This window comes from Sturnira hondurensis, unplaced genomic scaffold, assembly GCF_014824575.4.
Source record: "Sturnira hondurensis isolate 20B ecotype Veracruz unplaced genomic scaffold, ASM1482457v3 Scaffold0014384, whole genome shotgun sequence".
NCBI lineage: Eukaryota > Metazoa > Chordata > Mammalia > Chiroptera > Phyllostomidae > Sturnira > Sturnira hondurensis.
The window spans coordinates 37,216,571-37,241,005 of record NW_028087015.1 but is presented as its reverse complement, the minus strand read 5'-3'; the positions used below and the strand labels follow the sequence as shown (position 1 = coordinate 37,241,005).

Genomic DNA, 24,435 nt, shown 5'->3' with positions numbered 1-24,435 from the left:
TAGTATACAAAGAACCATTAGGGCTTCTTCTAAATCAAGGTCTGTCAGCTAAAAGGCTACAGAACTTTGGGAACATAAACTCACTTTTTTTATCATTTAACTAAAAGTATTCTAAGCAAAGCAGCCTTCTCAGGATTGTTAGGAATTCTTTCTCATGCCACATCACTCAGAGAACTAGCCATTCCCAGCACAAGGCTGCACCACCCCCTGTCATTGTTTTCAGGCTCAAGTCAGGCAGAAGAGGCAGAGAGACAAAGAATTCTGAGAGACTTCTCACAGACATACTGAGGACTCAGGCTTCATCAAAGCTGGGGGCCGAGGATCCATTATTCCCTTTCTCCATAGCCCCCCAAGTCCTTCCCTGGGGCCTCCACGTGATCATGCCTGGCTCAGGTGATTCCCCGCTTAGGTGATCTTAACCATTATTGGCTAACTGATTAGTTAGCCAAGCATTGGTTAGCTAACTGATTAGTTAGCCAAGCATTGGGGGCCAGTTACGGAAAAAGGAGCAGAAGCAGTGCTCCTGCCAGGGAGATAAGCTTTGTCTCCTTAGTGGCTTGTTGTCCAAAGGTCGCTCACTCAGCCTTTGCCATGGGGGGTTTATAGCTCCTGAAACCAGGCAGGGCAGTCCCCAACAGTCTACTCTGGTTTCAACTCTGGCCTCTAGAGAAGTTCCTACCCAGGATATTTGTCAAGGATGAGAGGTCAGAAATGCCAACACCAGGTCAGAATGAGTATTCTGCCAAGGACTTGTATAAGTAACTTTTTGGAAAGAAATAATTTGAGGACTTTAGCTTGAATTGGCCTGGAAAATGGCCTCGAATTTTCCTAGCAGATGACTGCAGAAATATCTAAGCTCTGAAGTAGGGATCCCAGGCTGCAGCTTAAATAGTAAGCCCCCAGTCTCCAAGAGCCATAATATCTCAGAATGGAAACCCTCCCCACTGGTCTTCCAGTCCTGGTCCAAGTTGCTGACTCATCTAGGGTTTCACGTGGTCTCTGCCGAACCATCCACAGTAACAGGAGCTTGTCTCCTACCTGAGTGGCTCATTTCATCCTTGGGCCATAATAGTCATTAAGAAATTCTTCTTCTTCTGGAGTCTAGGCCTTCTGCCTTATAACATGACCCATTCATTGTATTTCTCTACCTAGTAATGGGCGAGCAAAATACCCAGCAAGGCAATTCACTGCCTTTTGATGGAAGTTGAATTTGTTTCCATGTCATTTCCTCCAGATAGAGGATTTCTCTTCTGGTGCTTTTGGAAACACTTGGTGATCACAAGAGTCTTGAATGGCTTCAGAGACAGCACACCCAGCCCCTGTGGGTTGGCACATCTTCCTTTCTATTCTTGGCTTCTCCTTGTCTTCTCTATCTCCTGGATCTCTACTTTCTTTTCACCCAATTCTCTTGTAATACTTCCAGAAATTAAGCATGAACTCAGGCACAGAAGGCAGAGGATTCTAGGTGGAAAGAACAGAGAAACTTGGTTCAAGCCTGGACAAATCTTCACTCTAAAGCTTTGTAATAAATATTATTACTTACCCAACTGGGGTGGAAGAAAATAATAGTAGTATATAAGTGAACCTTCATTATAAATTGCAGTGTACTGTGAAGCCACTCTATACCTTAACATAAAGTTCTAAAAAACCTCAAGCTCCTTGCTTTAGGAGGACATTAAGCAGAGAACGAAGTGACACATCAAAGCACCACAGGACCAGTTACAGGCAGAGGCAGAGACAGAAAAGGAACCCAGGTTTTCCAACTTACGATCCCTGGTTCCTTCTGCTGCCTCACTGTTCAACAATGAAATGAATAAAACCATCCATGCACAGACCCTAAATAGCACCCAGCAAACATTAGGTGCTCAATAACTAGTGGCTGAAGAAACCTGGGAGCAGACAAATGAATGACTAGCACTTGTCTCCAGCCACATTTTATAGCCAAATGCCACTTATGTTTTAATCATTTTTAATTAGGTCTCTATTAAGAAGTGTGGTTGTCAAAATGTACTTGTGAAGATCAAATGAGGCAATGCAGTAAAGTGCTCAAAAACAGTGTCTGGCAATCGATAAATGCTAACTAATTATCTTTCTCTGTTTTTCAGCCATTTTTTCTTAAGTAAGACTAGGCTAATGCTGTAAATCCTTAATAATCTGAAACTCACTGCAATCCACTAACTAAAAGAATTCTGGAATTGCAAAAGTATTACAACTAGTTCTCCATTTCTTCCTTTAACTAGGCCATCCACACCTACCCCTTACCCTTGGCACCCAAAAGAACACAAAGTCCTGGATTCTTTCACTCCCTCTTCAGGGCTTGTGCTTACTCAGCCCCTGACCTTGGGGCTCTGTCTCCCACTCCCAGCCAGGACTTGTCTGTTGGATCTGATCATTTATTTTGCTTACACTATTTGACCCCTGGCACTCCTACTTTCTCTCAGTCAATCTTGATCTCAATCTCAGTCAAGGTTTTGGAATTTCCCTACGGTTCCCTCCACTCTGGGTACTGCACGTCCTCTAACCAAGGCCTCTTCCTTTGACCCACTTTGGGGTGTTTGCCTCAGCCTCGTATGGGGTCAGACATTCTCCACATTGTAGCATTTGTCAAAAATATTAACTTTTGGTACTTGAGGCAGGAAGATAGAATTCGTCTCTTCATATTTCACTATTTCAGGAAAGAGAAGAAGAGTTCTTTTTTTCTTATTTATTTTTTGTGTTAACTGAACTGGCTGTTTCTACCCTTCCCCTTCTGTGGCCTCTGGTCTCCTAATTTGAAGAATGATTCCGGAGTGCCTTACCGGCTCATTTTCCCTTCAAGGGCTTCACACACAAATCTGCCAGACATGAGCTGTGTCAGTTGTCAAAATGCTTGGAGCTTCCTTCTGAATCTCTGAAAGTCTCTGACAATTTGTCAGGACTAAGGGCCACAGTTGGGCTAATGCCAGTACACAAGAAAGCGCGTTGGTAAATTCATCAATGAAAGTTATCCCTGAAGTTCTAGTGTGGACAAGAGATATTTATTATCTTTTTTAGTCTTGGTGCCCTCTAATGAGTTATTATTTAATTCCTTCTTGATGTTAGTGGTAGGTATCTCTACCCCTACTATCCCATCAAGAATGCAAGTTCCTTCAGAGCAAGGACTTGAACTATTCATATTCACATCACATAAAACAGTCTTTGTCCGTGGCTGGTGTAGCTCAGTGGATTGAGCACAGGCCTGCGAACCAGAGGACTGCGGTTCAATTCCCAGTCAGGCCACATGCCTGGGTTGCGGGCAGTTTCCCTGCAGGCCAGTTCCCAGCAGGGGACACACAAGAGGCAACCATATATCGATGATTCTCTCCCTCTCTCCTTCCCATCTAAAGATAAATAAATAAAATCTTTAAAAAAAACAGTATTTGGCAAATAGCAGGCAGCCAATCAGCATTTGTTAAAGAATGAATGAATGAATGAATGAATAGCAGGGTAGAGTTGTGATTGGACCAAAGCATTTGGCATAAACAGATCCCAGTTTGAGATCCCAGTTGGAGTGTTGGTTGTGCTATTGCCCAGTTATAAAACTTCTCTGAATTTCAATGTCCTCATCAGTAAAATGGGGGTAGTAATAGTACTTACCTCATAGATTTGGGGGGAGAATTAGAAAAAATAATGTATGTAAAGTTCTTAGCACAATAGCTGGCATATTTTCAGAATTTGGTAAATGATGACTCTTATGTCTATTATTTTCAGTGAATATCCTCAAACATTGAAAGTTACTAGAGGTAACTGAACCAATTTAATACAATGAGTAGTGGTGACTGTACTAAAGGCAAATTAGTTTAATTAATCTGTAAGCAAGATTTTACTTAGAGAGCCAAGTGGATAAAATGTGTGCTGGCCACACCCACCACGCTGAAAACCCCGTGGTTGGCTTTCAGGGGTGGGCAGGATACAAGGATAGATACGACTCAGTCCCTTCCCTCTAGGAACATCAACTCCAGAAGACTGACTACGTTTGCAGCCCTTGCTGAGTGGACATGAGTATTAGGCATGGTTACCTTCCACCTCATCTGATGTGCTCTCCATGCTTTGCAGAAAATTATTCTACAACACTCAGTTTCTCTTTGAATTGTTACAAGGACACCAAACCTATTGCCTCATGAAATAGCTCGATCTATTGGGGAAGAGTGATCACCGTTCAAAAGATCCTCCTTAAAATGAGCACAGTATGATTTTGACACATTGATTCAACTTCTGCCTTCTGAACACACCCAGAATAAAGCCATTTTCCCCCTGTGTCAGAGGTCAACAAAGTGAGGCCCGCAGGCCACACCTAGCCCACCCTTTACTTTTGTAAAGAGAGGTAATTGGAACACAGCCAAGCCTGTTTACTTATATATTGTTTGTGGCAGGGCAGTTACAACCAAGAACTCAAGGACCACGAAAATATTTACTCTTTGTGCACCTTGAAAATATTTACTCTTTGTGCGCCCTGAAGAAAAGTTTTTTGACCTCTGCCCTCTATGACAGACCTCCTCGAAACACACAGAGACCACTAGCACGTCCTCTCTGGAAGTAGGAAGCCCAGCCTGAGCCTGGAGCTCTCAGGAGGAGCTGGAGGAGGCAGGACAGAGAGCCCTCTCACCTCCTTTGTCGGGACACCTCTCTCCCCAGGATGTGGCTGGTACACAGCAGGACTCACTGCCCGACATAGGAACTGCTTCATTGCAAAGGTGACCAGGGAAGAGACAGGAGGCAAAACTCACATCTGTCTCTCTGTTCAAGGGTTTGGGGTGAATTTTAAGGGGTTAGGAGAAACGGGCTGGTATGCAGAAGCACTGGTGGGGCAGGTTTCTCCGGGAGGGTCATTAGAACTTGACCATCTATGTTAAGACGTGGTAAGGGGCTTTAGCACAGGTCCTCCTGCACGGACCCTTCTCTTCTGAAAGGGGTCCCAGCACTCAGACTCCGGTCACGTCCTGGTCCTTCGGCTCCACAGTGGGGAGAAAGTTTGGTTCTGGGTGTGACTGGCAACACTTTCTCCTTTGCACATGCTTGGGCTACATGACTTGCAGTTTTGTTCTGTTGTCTTTGAAAAACCACTCTGTGTCCTGTAAGAAACAACATAGGGCCCGTTCAAGTTGCTTCTGCTGTCACTAGGCCAGTGATCTTGTTGGTCCCTGACTCAAGTACTTCATACACTCAAGTATGATGTATACTAAATCTAAATCTCTGAGATTTTTTCCCAAGAGCTTCTGTTAAATTATGCCTTTTCCCTCCCACCCCACCCCACCCCACCCCCCACTTTGGTGGTGTCTTGTGTCAGAAACTATGTACAGAAATTTACACCTCTCCAGCTGGTCCAGAGCAATCAGGAAGTAATTCTGCATACAGATGAGGGCTGTATCATCAGGGTCAGCAGAAATAAGATGCTAGATTCAGCCAAGATTCTTAAGAAAATAGAATAAAAAGGCCATTTACAGACCTGTGGGCAGGGAATTTTTCTTACAGGGAAATGGGCAGAAAGGGCTTTTGCTGGGACTCGATGCGGGCCGGAGAGGCCGCCCAGCAGGGGCTGTGGTGGTGGAGGCACAGGCACTGGCGGAGCTGAGCCACGGGGAAGGCGGGGAGCAAGGGCAACAGTCCCCTTGCTGTGTTTTCTCCCACCCTCAGCTCACGTGGCTGGAACCCCACTGGGAGCCGGAGGCCAAGAGAGCCGCAGGGGTGAGCCCCACAGGGCACAGTGAGGGAGCAAGAGTAGGTGCACAATTTGGGGCAGAAAATGACAAGAGCTAAATGGTGCGTCAGGCATCTTTTAAATGACAAGTGACATATGAATGAAGTGAGCCCAAGGCCTGCAGAAATGAATGAAAGGACTCTGATCTCCTTTACGTCCTCCTGCCCGGAGCTCTCATGGCCTCGGCTCTGCCTCCCAGACTCTCCACTGCTCCCCTCGCCCTGGGACCCCCTCCCTCTGCACCCTTCCCCAGCCTCTGCTGACCCCCTCTGGTATCCCGCAAGAGCGCAAAAAGAGTTTGGATTTTTATTTAGAAAGTAACAGAGCAGAGCCGGTGTTGTACTGAGCAAAATCAGGACATTATCAAAGAGAGGGCTTTGAGCCCTGAAATGATTCCCAGAATCTAAAATATATTCTAGGATGTTCAGAGTTTTTAAAATGAAAAATTCAGCATCACTGAATTCTATGGGAGAAAAAAATGGTGGCTTCTGAGAAAGCTGCCCCAGACATTTGTGTTACAAGCTGTAGATTTGACAGATGCCTCATTACCAAATACCTTGGGGCTGACTGTCTTGTTCTCAAATGGTCCTCATCATCTCACAGGCTTTTACTGCAAAGATGTCTGGGCTTTCCATTCATTAGGCCAGTAGCGGGGCTGTTGGGGGAGTGGGGTGTGTGGGAGAGACGTGCTTGGCAGCCTGAAGCCACTGGTAGCGCTCCCAGCCTCCTGTCTGTCACTTCCTCTCCGTCAGCTCCACTGAATTTAGAGAATATTCAGGACTCAATTCTTCAAGTGATATAATCTCTAGGATTCTGGATCTTGAGGGCAGAAATTATTTGAAAGCATTGTCTGGTGTACTACTCTAGTTAGATTGTTTACTTTTGCATTGTAAGGTGCAAGACGAAATTCACTACTAAATCAGGAATTGCTGTCCCTGTGCAGTGAACAAGAATGGTAAATCAAATGTAGCAACAAGTAACAGCAGACATACACAAGCTTATTTTGGATTCAAGTCCTAAAACCATTTTTGTTCTAACTCAGGTCTATACTATTAGCATTTGCCACCTTGTGCTTCACAGACCAGGGCCAGTCAGTCCCCTGAGTTTAAAATGCCTTACGTGAAACCGAGAACCAGATGTATTGGAAGGAGCAAGGTAGGAGCAACAGTTACTGATGGGCTCATACCCAACAGCCTAGTGAACAGTCCTGTCCTCACTCAAAGTTATTCACATTTCAAAAAGTCTTCTGCCAACGCTCATGTGAACCCAGGAGACAGAATCAAACTTGGCCAAATTCCCAATTCAGCCATAACGGTGGCTGGATTCGTGAATAGATTTTAGCCAAGGTCTCCAGGGCCAAGTTTCAGAGACTGTAATCCCAGTTAGGATGACTGGCAACATTGCAGCGAGATCTGTAGACTAGATGATAGTACTGTATCAGCGTTAATTTTCTGATTTTAACCATTACACTGTGTTTATGCAAGAGAATGTCCTTGTTCTAAAGAAAACATGCAGAACTATTTAAGGATTATTCCCGAAAGATTCAGAAAAAAAAGAATAATCTGTACGTACGGCAAAGAAAAAGAATGGTAAATCAAATGTAGCAAATTATTGACAATTGGGCTATCTGGGTAGAGAGTCTATGGGGCGTTTATTTACCCCATTTTGCAACTTTTCTGTAAGTGTGAAATTACATCATAATGAAGTTGTCAGGAAAGTAATTCCAAAACGCTCGAGCCGCCGTGTGCCTGTCCCCGAACTGCAGTGACTTGGGGCAGGCTGGGGCTGCAAAGTGAGTCAGAAATGACGTCTCCTCTTTTTTCATCATTGAGCTAAAATGAATCATTTTCTCTTTCAGCTAAAGAGCTCTTGTCTTCATGGAGGTGAACACCAAGGATGATTTGCACATGAACCTGGCGGTAAGGGGAACTTGATCACCTGGCTCTCTCGCACGCGGTCCTGATGTAACATTGATTCAGGCAGGGGCAGGGACCTCACTCTCTCGGCTCCCAGAGAGGAGCATTCCAAACCGGTCAACGTCCACATTGTTGCACTGGCTCCTCTCGAAGGCCTTTTCAATCGCCCCGGCTTGCACTGCTCAGAAAACCATTCTCTGTTTTTCTCAGAGAAAATGCCAAACTATTAATAGCTGATATCACCTAGTGGTGCAATTAGGGGAGATTGTTATTTTCTCTTTATATTTTTCTGTACTTGAGAGACTTTCAACAATGACTGTGTTATTTTTAAAATGAGATGAAGGAATATTGTGTCAGCCTGTATTTTCCCAAGTAGTTCTACATTAATTCTTGCCACAGCTTTCCGAGCCCCCTTCCCCGCCTCCCTCCCCACCTGCTGACATACTTCACGGGAAGACTTGTCCATGACAGGCTGTGGGTCTTCCTCATCAGCCATCCTCAAGGAAGATCGCTTCCCGGCCTTGAGCCCCTGAGCCCCGGTCACAGTCTGTTGGCTTATCTCTCGAAAGCTGGTGGTTTCCTCTCCCCTCCTCCACCCTCCCAATACCCTATTGTCATTGTGGAGCTGGAGTTGGATAAGAAGAACTTAACTCACATACTGCCCCTCATACCAGTTCCACCTTCCTAGGATGCCAGGCCCAGATGACGAATAGGTCATGACGTACTATGACTCCATCTGTGAGAACTGAGCCTCGGGGCTTGCCTCTGCACAGACTACAGTAAAATGGGAGTCACACTGCCCCCAGACCTGCTTGACCCATGTGACATATATAACCCTGGGGGCGAACCCCTCCCCTTTCAGAAGAACTTCAGGACTCATGAAAATATGAAACTGATGAGGTCATTGATCAGAGAGAATTCTAGCCAAAATTATGCTAGGATTTCCTGAGGCCGCCCCAGGGTATTTTCTAGTCTTCCAACATTGAAAAAGTGACAGTTCTTTAAGGTCCATGTGGCACTTCAGGGTCAGGAACCAAGCTTGAGCTTTCCCTCTGGGCCACAATTTCCTAACTTCAGTCCTGTTGACATTCTGGGCGAGACACTCCCTTGTCCGGGGGACTGTACTGTGCACTGTAGAATGTTTAACAGCAACTCCAATCCCTCTACCCACCAAATACCAGTAGGACACTAACACAACCCCATTTGTAACCACCAGCAATGTCTTCAGGCATTGTCCAAGGTTTCAGGGAGGATGAGATATCCTCCCTAGTAGTGGCAATGCACTGTTTCCAGACATCACAGAACATCTTCCCCCAGGATGGGAAGTGGGAGACAAAAACGTACCCCCATGGAGAACCACAGCCCAGCAAAAACTTTTTCATGCAAATGGGCTAAAATTGATAGTGTTCTGGGCAGATAGTTCAAGCACCTTCAGAATGGAAGCCATAAATCACAAAAAAGCTTTGGTGCACCTGGACCCTGTGGCATAACAGCCCTGCCCTGCAGTATTGGGCAACATTGCAACCTGTGAATCAATCCAGGCAGCTTCTCAAAGTTTCTGTCTCCTTTCTGGGCTCTGCCCCTTGGTGCCAACTGTGTTACAAAGCACCAGAGGGACCTGGCTGCCATTTGTTCTTTGTGTGCTTATTTGTAAGCGATGTAACTGCACAAAAGATTTGAGACTTACTCTCCTATTTACTTGATGAGATCTGATGGTTTTTAAACAAGCAGGCATGTGATCGAGGCAGTGGCTTAACTGGAAGTCCCTTCTTCCATTCCCCAGAGTGAAGAGTGGGTGAGGTGTTGGTAGCAGATTAACCCGAGGTACCAATAGGTGAACTGAGGCCCCGAGAGTAAATCTCGAAGCTCTAGGGCTGGTATCTGCTCTTCCTGCTCATCTCCAACTGGGCCCCTCATGCCCACAGTTGACCTCCTTTCCCAGCATCCACCTACCATTTTCCTCCACCTTGACCCAGCCTACTGTGTGGTCTGCAAGGCTGATTCTGGTGCTAGGGGCTACCTGTGAAAACACAGGCAAGAACCTGAGAGCAGCTGTGTGGTCGTCCATGAGAAACAGAGACACAGCTCAGTATGGTAGAAAGCAATGCTCACAAAAGAATTTAGAAGAAGAGAAGTCTCTATCCCTGACCAGTGTGGCTCAGTGGGTTGGGCGCTGTCCCACAAGTGAAAGGTTGCAGGTTCAACTCCCAGTCAGGGCTCGTAATTATGTTGCAGGTTTGGTCCCAATCAGACAGTGTATAAGAGGCAACCAATCAATGTTTCTCTCTCACATTAATGTTTTTCTCCCTCTCTTTCTACCTCCCTTCTCTTCTCCCTAAAAATAAGATCTAAAAAAAAAAAAAAAACAGAGAAAGAAAAAGTTCCCTAAAATTAGCGGAGATTGGAATTAAGAGCAGAAATACAGTTCTGCCAGAGACCCTGTCAAAAGCACCACAGTCCCCTCTGCCGCCTTCAGTCTGGTTTCTTGGCTCCTTGAACAGTTAGCCCTTCGGTGTTGTCCCACTGGCGATGACCCCTCCCTGGCACCTCTTCTCCAGGGTGGATTGGAGTGCCACTTTGACTGGCATGCCCTGTTCTTTTGCAAGAGCTTGGCATCCTTTGGGTTCTTCCCATTACAGCTCTCCTCTCTCCAACCCGCCTCCCACCTCCACTACCCAGGCTCTCATCGGCACATCTTGACCTCAACTCTCCCCAGCCTGCAAGAAAGAGTCTGGGGAAACCTAGAAGCAGCCCCAGGCTCTGGGCAGGGTGTTCCCATCCACAGGGAATGTTTTGAAGTGAGCCTAGAACTCTGGGCCCATAATCTTTTCACCCGCCTTGCTAGCCTGCCAGAGTCCTTCAAACTCCTACCACCTGAGGCTCTGTTTTGACTAAGCATGGTATTTTTCAAAGTCCGTGAGCTTATCTCAGAGAGATAAGACATTAGTTTATGGATAGGAATTTACTTATCAGATTAGCATATTGGTACATTTCTAAGAAGAGGGCTTTAGAATTGAGACACAGGACAGGTTAGTTTTGATTGCAGGAGAGACTGAAACGATTGCAGTATTGAACTCAGACACACACTACCCAGTACACTAGCCATGTGTGTCAATTTTAATATAAATGTGTTCAAATTAAATAATATTACAAAATTGAGTTTCTGAGTCACTGGGGCCACATTTCAGATCTTCACCAGCCACATGTGTCTATGGTTACCGGGTTGAACAGAGCAGATAGAGAACATTTCCATCATCGTAGAAAGTTCTATTGTGCGTCACTCGTGTAGACAGGGGGTGGTGCTGGCCATGGAGAGTTCTGGAGAGCCGGGCAGCCTAAAATCACCAGCTCAGTACAGAAGGATAGAGAAGAGAATAGCAGAGAGAAAATGAAACAACACCAAAGGCAAGCTTCTTAGGCTCTGCCGAGGGCCCAGTATTGAGCAAACTTGCCCCCATCCACCACAGAGCTCCTTGTGTCGACACTGAAAATAAAAGTGAGTAAGGCTGGCTGCGGGCCCTGCTTCCTCCACTGCGTGGCCCCTAAGACCTGTGGGCTTCTTGTGAAGCAAGAACCGCTCTTCCAATCTTGAGCTGAGAGGGGCTCGCGGAGCCTCACTCACACACTGGAGTCACTGGGCTTCCAGCCAAAGGGAAAGCGTCACCCTGGTGGCACCTAACAGCCTGTCAGCCCCCAAGAGTCTGCTCCAGGAGTTCCCACTGGAGAAGACATTCAGGAAAAAGGAAGCACTTTCTCCTTCTGGAATCAGAGCTCCCCTCGGAGAAGCTGAGCAGGAGCTGAGGGGCGATGCCACTCCTTCCTGACAACACCGGTCCCGGCTGCACGGAACTCGCAGTGAGGTGGAGCACTCTCAGCACTAATTTGCTCGCCCTCACAGTAATCGGGGGAGGGGAGCGGGACAGATGTGCCCCTCTTGATGCTTTCTATTGAAAAAAGTATTCTTACTCAGAAAGAAGGGCCAAAGTCCGTCCGACTGATGAGTGGCCAAACTACCTCTCTCAGGTGGTGGGGGGTTACTCTGGTGGGGGTCTGTCAGCTCCAAAGGGCGTGACCTCCCTTCAGATCACGCTGCAGCCTCACTTCCCATCCTAGCCCAAGTCCACGACGGAGACCCCTCGCGGACTCTCTATTCCCAAGTGACTTGTAAGAGCTTCCGAGAAAGAGGACAAAGCGGACTCCTGGCTAGAGCAGGAACAGTGGTGTGACTTTTCCCGAGAGGGCTGGTCCCTAGGAGATGGTGAAGAGGAAGAGTCGCACATGGTAGCCTGTGTCCCAGAGCTGCTGTGTCTGCTTCCTTGTGCACAGACACGGGAGCTCTGCTTCCCTCGGCCCCACGGCTCTAACTCCGCACCACGAGTCCCTGGACCGTGCCCGTGGTTTTTGCCCACTAGAAAAGGACCATGGATCCAGAAAACTGGATTAGGTTAGTCCACCAACAGGACATTCAGTAGTTCATGGCTATATACAGGGTAGGGCAAAAGTAGGCTTAAAGTTGTTTGTATGAAAAATAATACAGTAATAAATAATAATACAGAAATAAACTGTGCTATGCATACCCACAACTGTAAACCTAGTTTTACCTGACCCTGTGTGTATGGCTTATTCTCAAGTTTGAAAGAATTTCTCACCATACAGGAGCCATTTGCGTACATGGCTAAATAGGAGATCAAATTCCGGTATTTGCTTTCACGTAGCATGCGCATGAAAGCACAGATACGCGATCATTAAACTTTCACTTCTGGTGAGCTCTAGCCCTGACTCGGCCATTGTCCCTAAAACAGAAACGAAAAAAACAAAAAGATAATCAAATAAATAAAGCAACAGTGAGGCTAGTGACAAAACCGAAAATGATTACTTTAAATGGGCCCAATAAAGCCATACCCCTGGCAGTGCGCTTCGTTTTTTCCCTTTATAGCAACAACCCAATACTTCCCGGTCAGCGTCCGCCTTTCTCTGCCGCTAAGCCAGTAGAGTTGGGAACACCCGTTTCATCTGTTTGGCCACTGAGCTGTCTGTGCCAAACTTCAATGAGCACCCCCGAAGCCAGATGCCTGGCTAAAAGTGTCTGCAACAGTGGGCACGTGACACACACCCAAGTCCTGAGAAAACCAGTTCCGAGTCTGACTGGTCACTCACAACACCACCCTGGGCCCGGACTCTGCACCCGGAAGAGCCTTCCCCACCACCCTTGCTCTTTGGACCAGGGAGGAAAACCTTTCCCAGTGACCCCAGAAGACCTCTGCCATAACTGGAGGGATAACCACTCCTACACCAATCACAGACAAACAGTAAATGAGGTTACCATGGTTACCTTGGACTGACAGCTCCTCATGCCCTGGGACTAGACAGGTGACAGCCGACAACACTGGGCTCTGTGAGCAAACACAAAGGGAAAAGTGAGTGTTGGAGGAGCCACCAGCCGTGCCTACCAAACGCAGTTGTACAAGGGTCATAAATGGACAAAGAGGGGCTTTCCTCTCCTCACTCCCGAGATAGCCTCCCAAGGAAGCCCCGCCTCCTTAACCAGGTCAGATCCACCTGCTGGCTCTTAGGACACCTCTTAATACTTGTGTCATTTACATTAAGTGTCTTACTGGCTTCTGTCTTCACCAGACTAGACACCGGGAGGGTTGTTTTAGCACAACTCTATACTCCCAGGGCCCTGGCCACACCTGCCCATCACAGATGCTCAGTGAACAGTTGTGGAAGGACAGGTGGGCGGGTGGAAAGATGGATGGATGGGTTTTATAGCCACCACGCTAAGCCAATCCTGACTTTTTCTGAAAATACATTCAAAAGGGATGAAGCCAGTGTGCCCTTCCTCTTCCCCATTGTCACTCAAGGAGTCTGCACTGCTCCATTCTCAGACCCAGCCTCAATGAGGACACTGGCCATTATGTTTTTGTATTGGACAGGTGGCTTTTCTACTAAGAGAGGGCTTCTAAGGGAAGCTGAATAAAAGAGAAAGAAGCAAAAAGAGTGACTATAAGCCAGTGAGAGAGTCAAGTAATTATCTGGCTGGATACGTAGGCCAGAAGTTTTGAATGAAGAAGCAAGTTTGAAAGAACATATTGTACATGGGTGAGAAAGGGTGATGATTAAATCTGGTAGAGACAGGATGTGCTGGTACAAGATGCAGCCTAGTGAGGGGAGAGAGGGACTTAAAGACGTAGCAGCTTCAAGATGTGGCAGAGATGCTGAGACTTCTGAGCCCACCAGCTGCCCCTCCACCCACCACCCTCTGAAGCTCCAGGCCCTCTCATTTGCATACCGGGGATGAGCAGAGCTGAGGGCCAGAGTGAAACAAGTGCTCAGACGACTCTGTGAACTCCTTAAACTCCTTTTTTTTTGTAAGAAGATGACCACATGCTTTTCTGAAGTTCTGAAAAAGGAGTTTTTCCATGAAATTGTCTCTCGCCCACTTGTCAGAAGGTTAACGGCAAATGATGGCTAGTCACCCCTCAGTATTTTAAATAAGCCTAAGAGGAACACAGTAATGGGATTCAGAGAAGTAGAGGGAATTCCCAAAAACAAGGGAGCAGGCTGTGGGGCGCCACGAGCTGCTGGCCCCCCGCTCTTCACTCCCCGGGAGGAGGGGCACAGGCTCAGCCACACGCACTAATTGGCACGGGGAGGCTGGCTGTCAGCAACCACTGAAGATTTCACTGCAGCACAAAAAAGCAATTTCTGTGTTGCACCCTAGTGGGAACTTTTTCCATGCATTTGTGCCATGAGATGGCCACTTTTCATTAGGAGATTGTTTTTGTGGTGGTAAAATTTTTATGGGATTTCCCCCCTCAATTATAAAGTAATAACTGTATATATTATTTACTTTAGTCATTGTTTATTTTATTTTAAAAGTAATAATTTTATTCTTTAATTTAAAGTCTATTTTGTTGATTATGCTATTACAGTTGTCCCCGCTTTTCCTCCTTTGCCCCTCTACTCAGACCCCCGCACCCCCTCAGGCAATCCCCACACCGTTGTCCATGTCTACGGGTCATACATACATGTTCTTGGGCTACTACATTCCCTATTCTGTACTTCACACCCCCATGACTATTCTGTAACAACCAGTTTGTACTTCTTATTCCCTTCACCTTTTTTGCCCATCCTCCTGACCACCCTTCCCTGTAGCAAACATTAAGGAATCCTCAGGGTGGGGCAAAACAGTGCGAGCCAGAGTGATAGCATCTCAGATATGGCGTCCGCTTGCCCACTCTGTGCAGGGAGGTCTCAGAAAAGGAACAGTGGCCTCTTCCAGCACTTACCTCTGGGAGAAAGCTTCCCCCCAGCTCTCATCCTGATGCCAGATGCTTCAGTTCACCCTGCATGCCCCTGGTACCTTCCAAGCTGCTTCCCTGATGCTGGAGCTCAGAGAGGTCGAGTCCGAATAAGTCTGTGTGTGGGCCCTTTAAAAGGAATTGCCTGGGACTACAGAAATTTCTGTCTTCCACAGACGCAACCCCAGTGGTTTTTGCAGCCAGAGTTATGCACATTTATCTTCCTGGCACTAGAACCCTTGGTTGGCAGCGGGTGGGGGTGGAACCTGGTATGAGGCTGGAACCCATGGCTCCTGAGATACCCCTACTAGTTTATATCTGCCCCACGTGGGTGTGGGACCAACCTGTTCTACATCTCCATCACTCCTACCAGCCTCAGTATGATTTCTTCTCTGATTCCATAATTGTAGGACTTCCATTCAACTAGATTTCTGGCGGTTATGAACAATTGTTGTTCTGCAGTTTGGTTGTAATTTGGATGTGGTTATAATACGAGGAGGCAAGCCGTGTTTACCTGTGCTGCCATCTTGACCCTGAAACAGTAACTTTTATTTTAGAATCATCCTCCCAGAGATAACTACTGCTAATATGTTGCTGCACATACAGTTCTAGTCTTTCTTCCCTGCATTCGTGGGGACACATATATTAGAATCGAGGTCAAATGCATTGATTTTCTCTGCCCAGGTTTTTTTCATTCTCAAATGTTTCAATATCATTACAATTTTATTATATCATTTTAAAGATTAAATAATAAGTCTCTGGATGCCCATACAATGATCTAGTTCAATAATCCTGTATGATTTGATTTTTAGATTTTTTCCAATTTTCTCTTTTTATAAATAGCACTAGGGAGTTCTTTTTGTAAAGAATTATTTTTTGCACGTATCTGTTTGTTTAGAATAAGTTTATAGAAGCTTACTTTTCTATTCAAAGTGCATCTATATTTTTCAGGCTCTTAATAATTATTACCTCTAGAAAGATTGTACCAATCTAGTAAAAAGGCAAGGTGCTGGTCGAATCTCTACCACTGAACAGCAGAGGTATTTGCAAATTCAGTAACACTATCCTGAAACCTCACATGGCAGGGGGGTGGGGAATAAAATAAAATATTTTCTCTGAAAAAACTTTCAAAATTGAAAATTCTATTAAAACACACACTGCTGTTATTTCCAAATTTTAAACCACCCAAGACAGGCATTACCTCTCCCAACCACATGTTCCAATAGTTAACAGCCCTTTGGAAAATAGTATTATTGACAACTTCTCTCTAAATGCAACTGACATCCAATAAATTTCATTTATTCAAAACCATTTATTGAGCACCTTCTACGCATTGAGCTTTGCATTAAGCATGAGGAATACAGAAGAAAAACTAATCCACACAGTTCTTGACATCAGTAAGGAGTGTGTAGCCTGGGAGGGTGTGTAGAGAAAGAGAGAAAAATCAGGATTTATTGTCAGTTCTAAGACAGGGCCAGGTCCTGGGTGTTCTGTAGGCAGGGCATCCCCCACCTTTGGGAGACCCAAGGAAGTTCATGACCAAAGCTGAAACTGAGGATGAGGAGGCACCTGGGCTTTTAGTTGGATGACTATGTGCCGATCTCACTGCTCTTGAAACAATACTGAGAAATCACATTTTTTCTGGCACCTGTGTTCTGGTATATAAAGGGAGCCATTCTGGGGGGTGGGGGAGGTAAAGATTAACATGCCACAAGGTGAAAGGGCCAAGTCCCCCATCGGGGTATACTTTGGAGAATAGGTAGTTATAATTCCTCTAGAAATCAGCCTGGCATTTTTAGTCAGTGAGACAGGCAAGCTGAGTCTGAAAGGGGAATTGCTTGGAATTGCAGAGGGGATTTTAGAAGGGCATGGAAGGAAGACAGAGGGACAAGATACAGCAACTGAACAGGGAGCACAGCCTTGCAGGGCATGACGGAGATGCCTAGCATGTGAACACATGAAGTGACGAAAGGCTTGGTGTGGTCTTCAGATGGGCAGAGAGAGAGAGAGAGAGAATAGGCTGCCTGTTGGAGGCCGTCACACCTGGTGTACTCACACTCCATTCTGTAAGCGCGTGAGTGTTGCTGTGTGCTCAGGAGACTTCTCTGCAGCAGGAAATCTCCTGATCGGTACTGGAGGTTGAAGTCAACATTGTCTGCTGCTCTTCCCACATGGACCCGGTGGGTCGCATGGGCTCTGTGAGCTTGGACACACCCAGAGCTTTAACAAAAGGGTGGGCATTATAATGGGGTCTTTTAGGCAATCAAGGACATTCAGAAATGCAATCCAGAAATCCAGGTGCAGATTAGCTCCTTCTGTAGTCACTCATGAAAAGCACCCCAGACCATTTGTATTTTGTCTTATAAATAAATTGGCAATTAACAGAGCTGTGGGTATCAGCAAAGAAGCAAACTTCTCTTCCAAATCACATTGTTTTGTGGCAATATTAAAATTCATTTCTGTTTTTAAAGCTGACTTGAGAGGCATGGGAATGTGACCATAGATGTCTACCAGACTAAGGATGGGAAATTATTATGGATAATCTTTCAAGAAGTATATTTACAAAGATAAGGAGAAAGTAATGAACCTCTTGGATATTGATTTCTCAATCATTGTTTTCCCTTTGATGGTCCCAGAGGGGACTGCCTGGAAGACATACCATCAATTGAATGTTGTACAAAGAATGATGTTGTTGTTGTACAGCAGTGAGTCAACAATGATGGACTAGGCTCTTCCAGGTCAATGTCATGGTGGCCAAATGTGCAGAGATTTGTATAGGCCCACTCCACTTCCATGTGCAAATACACTGGCACAAGAAGACTAGCAACTGTTATACATCTTTGTCCACGTACAATAATGGGGTGGTGGACATATTAAGAAATTTAGAGAGAGGGAGAGTCTTATATAATTGACAATAGCCTTTGCCTTTTAAGATATTAAACATTATATTCTTCTGAGTGCAGTTGTCTTACTTTGGGACACAGAAATACATCACTATTCAAACACTTACCTAGCAACCACATCTCGGTTGATTTTGTCACCATCTGTCCCCAAGCTTAAATTAATGCACATGAACAGCTCTGTTGAGGTAATAAGGTCTGAGAACATATCTCTCAGTAAATATGGAGGGCCTATCAATCGATAGGAAGAATGTGTTGCAGAAAGCAGAGCTCAAGGTCAAGTGCTTATTCAGCAGATCTGTGAATCACAATTACATGTTTTATATACGACCTGATAAAAATATTCAGTCAGCCGTCCAACAAGTGTTGTTCAACGCCTATGAACATGTGTTCATGTGACAGTGTGCAGGGGCTGAATAAGTAGAGGAAGCAAGACAGAGGTCACTCCAAGACTTCGATGACGGGATTCGGGATGGAACACTGGCAGTAGGCCAGGGTCACAGGTTTTCTCCTTATTCACAGCTCTTTCACTTGGTGAAACATAGCAGTTACACATAAGCTAAGCTGTCTGTGGGCTGTCCCCAGATTACTCAGGCTAAGGTTGGCCATTGCACACCCAAGCTTTTCTGTAGCTCAGAAGCTTAACCACCAAAACTTTATTTCTCACCCCAGTCACAGTCCAATGGGCATCCACAGGGCACCAGTGACCCTCCCATCCATTCACTATCCTGAGCCCTTAGGACCTTGAAATCCTCAAATTCATTTTCCTCTGGCCAGAAGGAGCAGAAAGACAGGGAATGAAAATATGTGAGATGTTTTAAAGGCCAAGACTAGACTGGAAGCATATCATTTCTGCTCACTTTCAAAAGCCACAGCTTAATCAGATGACCCCATATAACGACAGGGGAGTCAATGGGGTGAACTTTGTGTGCCCAGAAAGAAAAAGAGAACCAAATTCTGATGGATACTAAAAGTTTTTACTACTCCTGTGAATGGTCTCCCAGGATTCTAACTGAGGTGGTAGGAAAAAAATAAAATATCTGAGAGGAAAAATGCTTTTGACACATTCTTGAGAATTTTTCCTTAGACTCGTCTACCTTCTCTCACATGCACACAGCCCAGTCTCAGGGCTCTAAAACTCTCCCAGCAGGCACTTGGCCAAGGCATTTCATCTTCCCAGGCCTCAGTTGACCCACATGTAAGAGTGAGAAGTTGGATCAGAATTCGTTTAGATCTGTTGACTCTTTTCATATCCAAAATGCCGTGGTCCTGGAATGCTTGCTCTTCATTTCCTCCCAAGAGAAATAATCAGGGAACCAGAAAGGCAATGCCAATAGGNGGAAAAATGCTTTTGACACATTCTTGAGAACTTTTCCTTAGGCTCGTCTACCTTCTCTCACGTGCACACAGCCCAGTCTCAGGGCTCTAAAACTCTCCCAGCAGGCACTTGGCCAAGGCATTTCATCTTCCCAGGCCTCAGTTGACCCATATGTAAGAGTGAGAAGTTGGATCAGAATTCATTTAGATCTGTTGACTCTTTTCATATCCAAAATGCCGTGGTCCTGGAATGCTTGCTCTTCATTTCCTCCCAAGAGAAATAATCAGGGAACCAGAAAGGCAATGCCAATAGGCCAATAATTTATTTTTTATTTTAATTTTAACTTCCCGTCTCACTTGCCGAACCCAAGTTTCTAGAAATTAAAATGCACATAGTACATAAGATTGTTACCAATACAACAGTGATCTTTTCATGGCAAAGTAAAGTTTTTTGGGGTGGGGGAGGTTTAGACGAATGAACAGCACATTCACACACACACACACTTATATATATCAGACAAAGAGATCCCTCTTTGAAAAAAATTCTTGTTTGAACAGTCTTGCAAAACATATGCTCTCTTCCTACTGAACTACTCTCGCCTTGTATTAGTCAGTTTTGCAGTGGTAACAAACAGTGCTATCTCAGAGACTTTTCAACATTTACTTTTTGTTCACTTTGCATAAAGATGGTGAGTCAGCTGCAGATTGGCTGTGACTCTGCTGACATTGGCTGGGCTCATCTGGGTTCCACCTGTCTTCTCATTCTGGAACCCAGACTAAGGGAATAGCTACTACCCGAAACATCCTGAATGCATGTGGAGAATAAGAACAAGAACGTCTAAGCCAAACCATGCACCTATACTTAAGGCTTTTGATTGGACACAGCAAAAACAATGCCATTCCATTGGCCAAAGTTTTTCACACATCCAAGTCCAAAGTCATTCAGTAGGATGTGTACTCTTCTCACAGGATGCATGAGTATGTCCAATGGCAACAGATGGGGATATGACTGGGAGAGAGCAAACTGTTAGGAATAATAATCCAGTCTGCTCACACCCCCCACTTCCTCCACCGAAATTCCAATTGCAACATTTCCCACTGCAAGGAAGCCACTTTACCTCTCTCCTTCTGCTGTGGAACACTCTTGGGTTGGAGCGAGTTGAGAGGGAGAAGCAGTCAACAACGGGGAAACAGAGGGATTTTAGCAAACGTTTGCATAGGCCTCATTATAGGATAGGCACTGTTTTATGCTTGTCACAAATGCTAATNGGAATAGCTACTACCCGAAACATCCTGAGTGCATGTGGAGAATAAGAACAAGAACATCTAAGCCAAACCATGCACCTATACTTAAAGCTTTTGATTGGACACAGCAAAAACAATGCCATTCCATTGGCCAAAGTTTTTCACACATCCAAGTCCAAGGTCATTCAGTAGGATGTGTACACTTCTCACAGGATGCATGAGTATGTCCAATGGCAACAGATCGGGATATGACTGGGAGAGAGCAAACTGCTAGGAATAATAATCCAGTCTGCTCACACCCCCCACTTCCTCCACCGAAATTCCAATTGCAACATTTCCCACTGCAAGGAAGCCACTTTACCTCTCTCCTTCTGCTGTGGAACACTCTTGGGTTGGAGCGAGTTGAGAGGGAGAAGCAGTCAACAACGGGGAAACAGAGGGATTTTAGCAAACGTTTGCATAGGCCTCATTATAGGATAGGCACTGTTTTATGCTTGTCACAAATGCTAATTCATTTCACGCTCATCACAGATCTGTGAGGTTGGTCCTAGCATTATTCCCACTTCACAGATGAGGAAACTAAGACACAGAGAAGTTAAGTAATTTGTCGTGATTACACATCTAGTAAATAGCAAAGAGAGGATTCCAATCCAGATAATCTGGCTCCCAAATCCCCTTTTTAAACACTCTGAAATGGAAAAATGGGAGGGTTCTAGCACTATCCATCAGCTGGTTGCTGATGTGCTGCAATTTTAGGGGTGCAAGGAAATCAATGTCTTCTAGAAGGGGCGGACATTATTTCATCAAGACATGACGAGTGTGTTTCTCAAAACATACGCAAAACTGAACATTATGAAATCGTGAGGGTATGGGTCGCTGTCCTGGGCACAGTCCTGCAGAATCTCTTCTCTCATGGAGCTGATGGTCTAGTGGAAGGAGATGCGCCACCAACGAGTAAATACGAGAAAAGGGCCACAGGTCAGATCATGGGAAGTGCTGTGGAGAGCCGGTGGGGCAGGGGCCTGGGAATGTGGAGCAGCGTCGGAGATGGATTGACTTTGAAGATGGCGGTCAGTGAAGTCATACCGGTGTGGTGGCATTTGGGCAATGGCCTGGAAGAGGTGAGGGAGATAAATGTTTGAGGAATGAGTAAATGAATGCTCGAAATGATTTAGCTATCCCAGCGAGAACTACAAATAAATAAGTCAAAGATTACTTATTACTTAGACCTGGCTCGGGTCACCTTCTCCCCAGACATCACCCCGGCCGACCTGTGGTTGACCATTCATGCTCTTTCTCCTCTCTCACTTGCTGCTCTTTCTCCTCTCTCACTTGCTGCTCTTTCTCCTCTCTCACTCCCATTTCCAACAAAGGATCTCCTATGGGACAGAAGGTAACACCACCACAATCTTCCTTTTAAATGGCTGGGCAATGGTGTTGTTTCTTGTTTTTTCTCTGATTGGGAATAGGCAGGGGTCATGTGCTGGCATTGGTTCCCATTGTTCTGGGTTGTGGGGCGAGAGGAGGGGCCCATCCGTGCTGGTGTGATTGGCACGTCTGCATGCCCACGCATGTAAGGCGAGGCTGAGCGTATTTTGGTTGACAGAGGAAGTGAGCCACATGTGATAGCAGGCAGAGCTAATAGAATCACTGGGTAGTGGTAAATGACAAAGCATGCAATGGTTTGCACCCCGGTTTCCTCATCTTTGAAATGGCAGCCACGATGTAGTAGGAATAACAATAATAGCTTTTCTGCCCGCTGCACAGGATTATTACAGGAATAAGAGGTGATAATGATATGAAAGTGCTTTACAAACCCTAGGTCACCATGTTAATGAGAAGGTTTGCCACTTTATCTTTGGTGTTGTTGCTAATCTGAGGCAGGACTCCCTTCTCTCTGCCGCCTGCGCTGGGCGACGCAGCCAGAGCTGGTTGCCTCTCTGAGCCTCGGCGTCCTCACCTGTCAGTCAGATGGAGCATCTAGCAGAGAAGCTCTTCACTGGGTGACATCGTGCTGGCCACTGGTTCCCAGTCCTGGGTTTCCACTGAAATCATCTGCAGGGCTTTCTTTAAGTGTCTGTACGCCCATGGGCCCAACTCTGAAAACCGTGGATGTTTTAATTCATATTAATTGGTTGTCTCGTAAAAGAGTCATCCCTGAATGAAAGTCAGACCAATGTGCATTTGTTAGCATCTGTCCCCAGTACGCCCTGGCGAGAACTGAAACTCTCCCAGGTCCTATTCTTGACTCCCAGCCAAGCATGCCGAGCAGAAATCAGCCTGTGTGAGATCAGAGATGCTGCTGGGATCCCATGTGAGCTGGTAGAATTGCCGTAATCAGATTTTGAAGTGGTGCCTGCAGCCGTGGGGGAGCACTCAGCGATCGGCTTTATTAAAGGGACTCCATGCAAAGGCACGTCATCACAGGTGGTGACTTACCCCAATTAGACTAGGAGCCAGGAGATCTTTCTACCAAAGTCCCCATTTGCACAACCAATCCTGAGTCAGCTCCAGTCTGCACAAACAGTATCTAGTCTGCCTCTGAGAGCGTGCAGCCACCATCGCGCCCAGCACACTGCCTCCCATAGGATGGGGCTTCACAGAGTACAGGGTCTCCCAGAAGGTCTTCCTCTGGTGGAACATCTGGGGTTCGTGGGAGAGGAGGAGCAGAGGGTGTCTGGAATCCGAGGCGGGCATTTTACACCAGCGTTCATGCTTTTCTAATAACTTTCACACAGCCGTGTTGTTCAGGCTAAACTGCTGGGCTCTAATGTGATAGCTATTTTATGTAGAAGAGACTCCCTGTGGAAAGTTCCAGAATGTTTCCCATTAAAGAATATCTCAAAAACAAAGAACAAGAAGGAAACCTTATTAGGAAGCAATAAAATCTTGGGGGTGGGTGGTTCTGTGGGGTTCTCACCCTGTTAGTCTAGCCTCAGGCCATCTAACCCGAGTGGAACTGCAGGTGAGGACGGAGGCGGAGGACCCCGTGGGCGGAGGACCCCGACCCTGCAGGCCCCAAGGGAAACACTAATACAGTTTCTCACATCTAAGACAGTGAGTGGATGTGTTTAAACTGTATCTGCAAGAAATGAGACATTGTGCATTTTTAGGGCAAGAAAAGCATTTGTAATATAACTTGGATTAATAATCAGGAGACTCAACAGGCAGTGTCCTACCCGTTCAATGGGGAGCTGAGGGGTGCAAGGTGGCTCGGAGCAGGCGGGGCTTCCCCACCATCTCAGCCTTGAGCAGTCTTAGCTCAGTACAAAGTTTGCCCAAAATTGGCAAATGTCCATCAGGAGTAGAATGAATAAATAAACTGTCCATCAGGAGTAGAATGAATAAATAAACTGTGGTCTTTTATTCAATGTAATGTGAGTGAAGTGAAAATGAATTTTGTAAAACAACATGTAACAAGGCTGACTCATACAACCTGAAATGAAAGAAGCCAGACACATGTATTCAAAAATGTGTATTGTATGATTCTATTCATATAAAGCCCCAAAGTAGGCAAAATGCATCTGTAGTGATAGAAGTCTGAAGAGTGCTTTGTGCTGGCAAAGGGTGGGGAGACATCAGGGGTGGGGCTTCTGGGGTGCTCTTATTGTTCTCTTTCTTGTCATGGTTGTAACATGAGAACATTCACTTTGTGATGATTCATTGAGCAGAATACTTATGATTTGTCCATATCTAATGTATGACAGTCTTCAAAGAAATCCAAATCTTGAATTGGGTAGGGCTTGTCCATTTGAATTGGGCTTGCAAGAACTAGGGAGGTGCTCAGAATCCCTTCCTGGCATGCTAGGTCCATTCCGGGGGAAATGATTCGAAAATCTGAGTAGAACATTAGGGGGACAGTGACAAATGAGACAGGGCAAGGTAAAGACTATACTTGCTTTGGGGATCATCTGGTACCAGGTCTTCTGAGTAAGTCTCACAACATGGTAGAGCTGAGATGGCTGTCGTTCAAGCATTGGCTCAAGTTCTGGGTGCCCTGGAATATGCAGATTCGTAGACAGCAGAATCTCAAGTCC

The 24,435-nt window shown here is 45.8% G+C and overlaps 1 protein-coding gene across 2 annotated transcripts in view; it reads left to right on the top strand.

Annotated features, from left to right (window-relative positions):
- Window positions 1–24,435, top strand: part of PRLR (prolactin receptor) — a 152,963-nt gene that overhangs the window by 103,046 nt on the left and 25,482 nt on the right. For both annotated transcript variants that reach the window (XM_037063155.1, XM_037063156.1), the window contains exon 2: window positions 7,575–7,635. The gene's annotated coding sequence lies outside the window, so the exon portion shown is untranslated. The remainder of the gene's footprint in view (window positions 1–7,574; window positions 7,636–24,435) is intronic.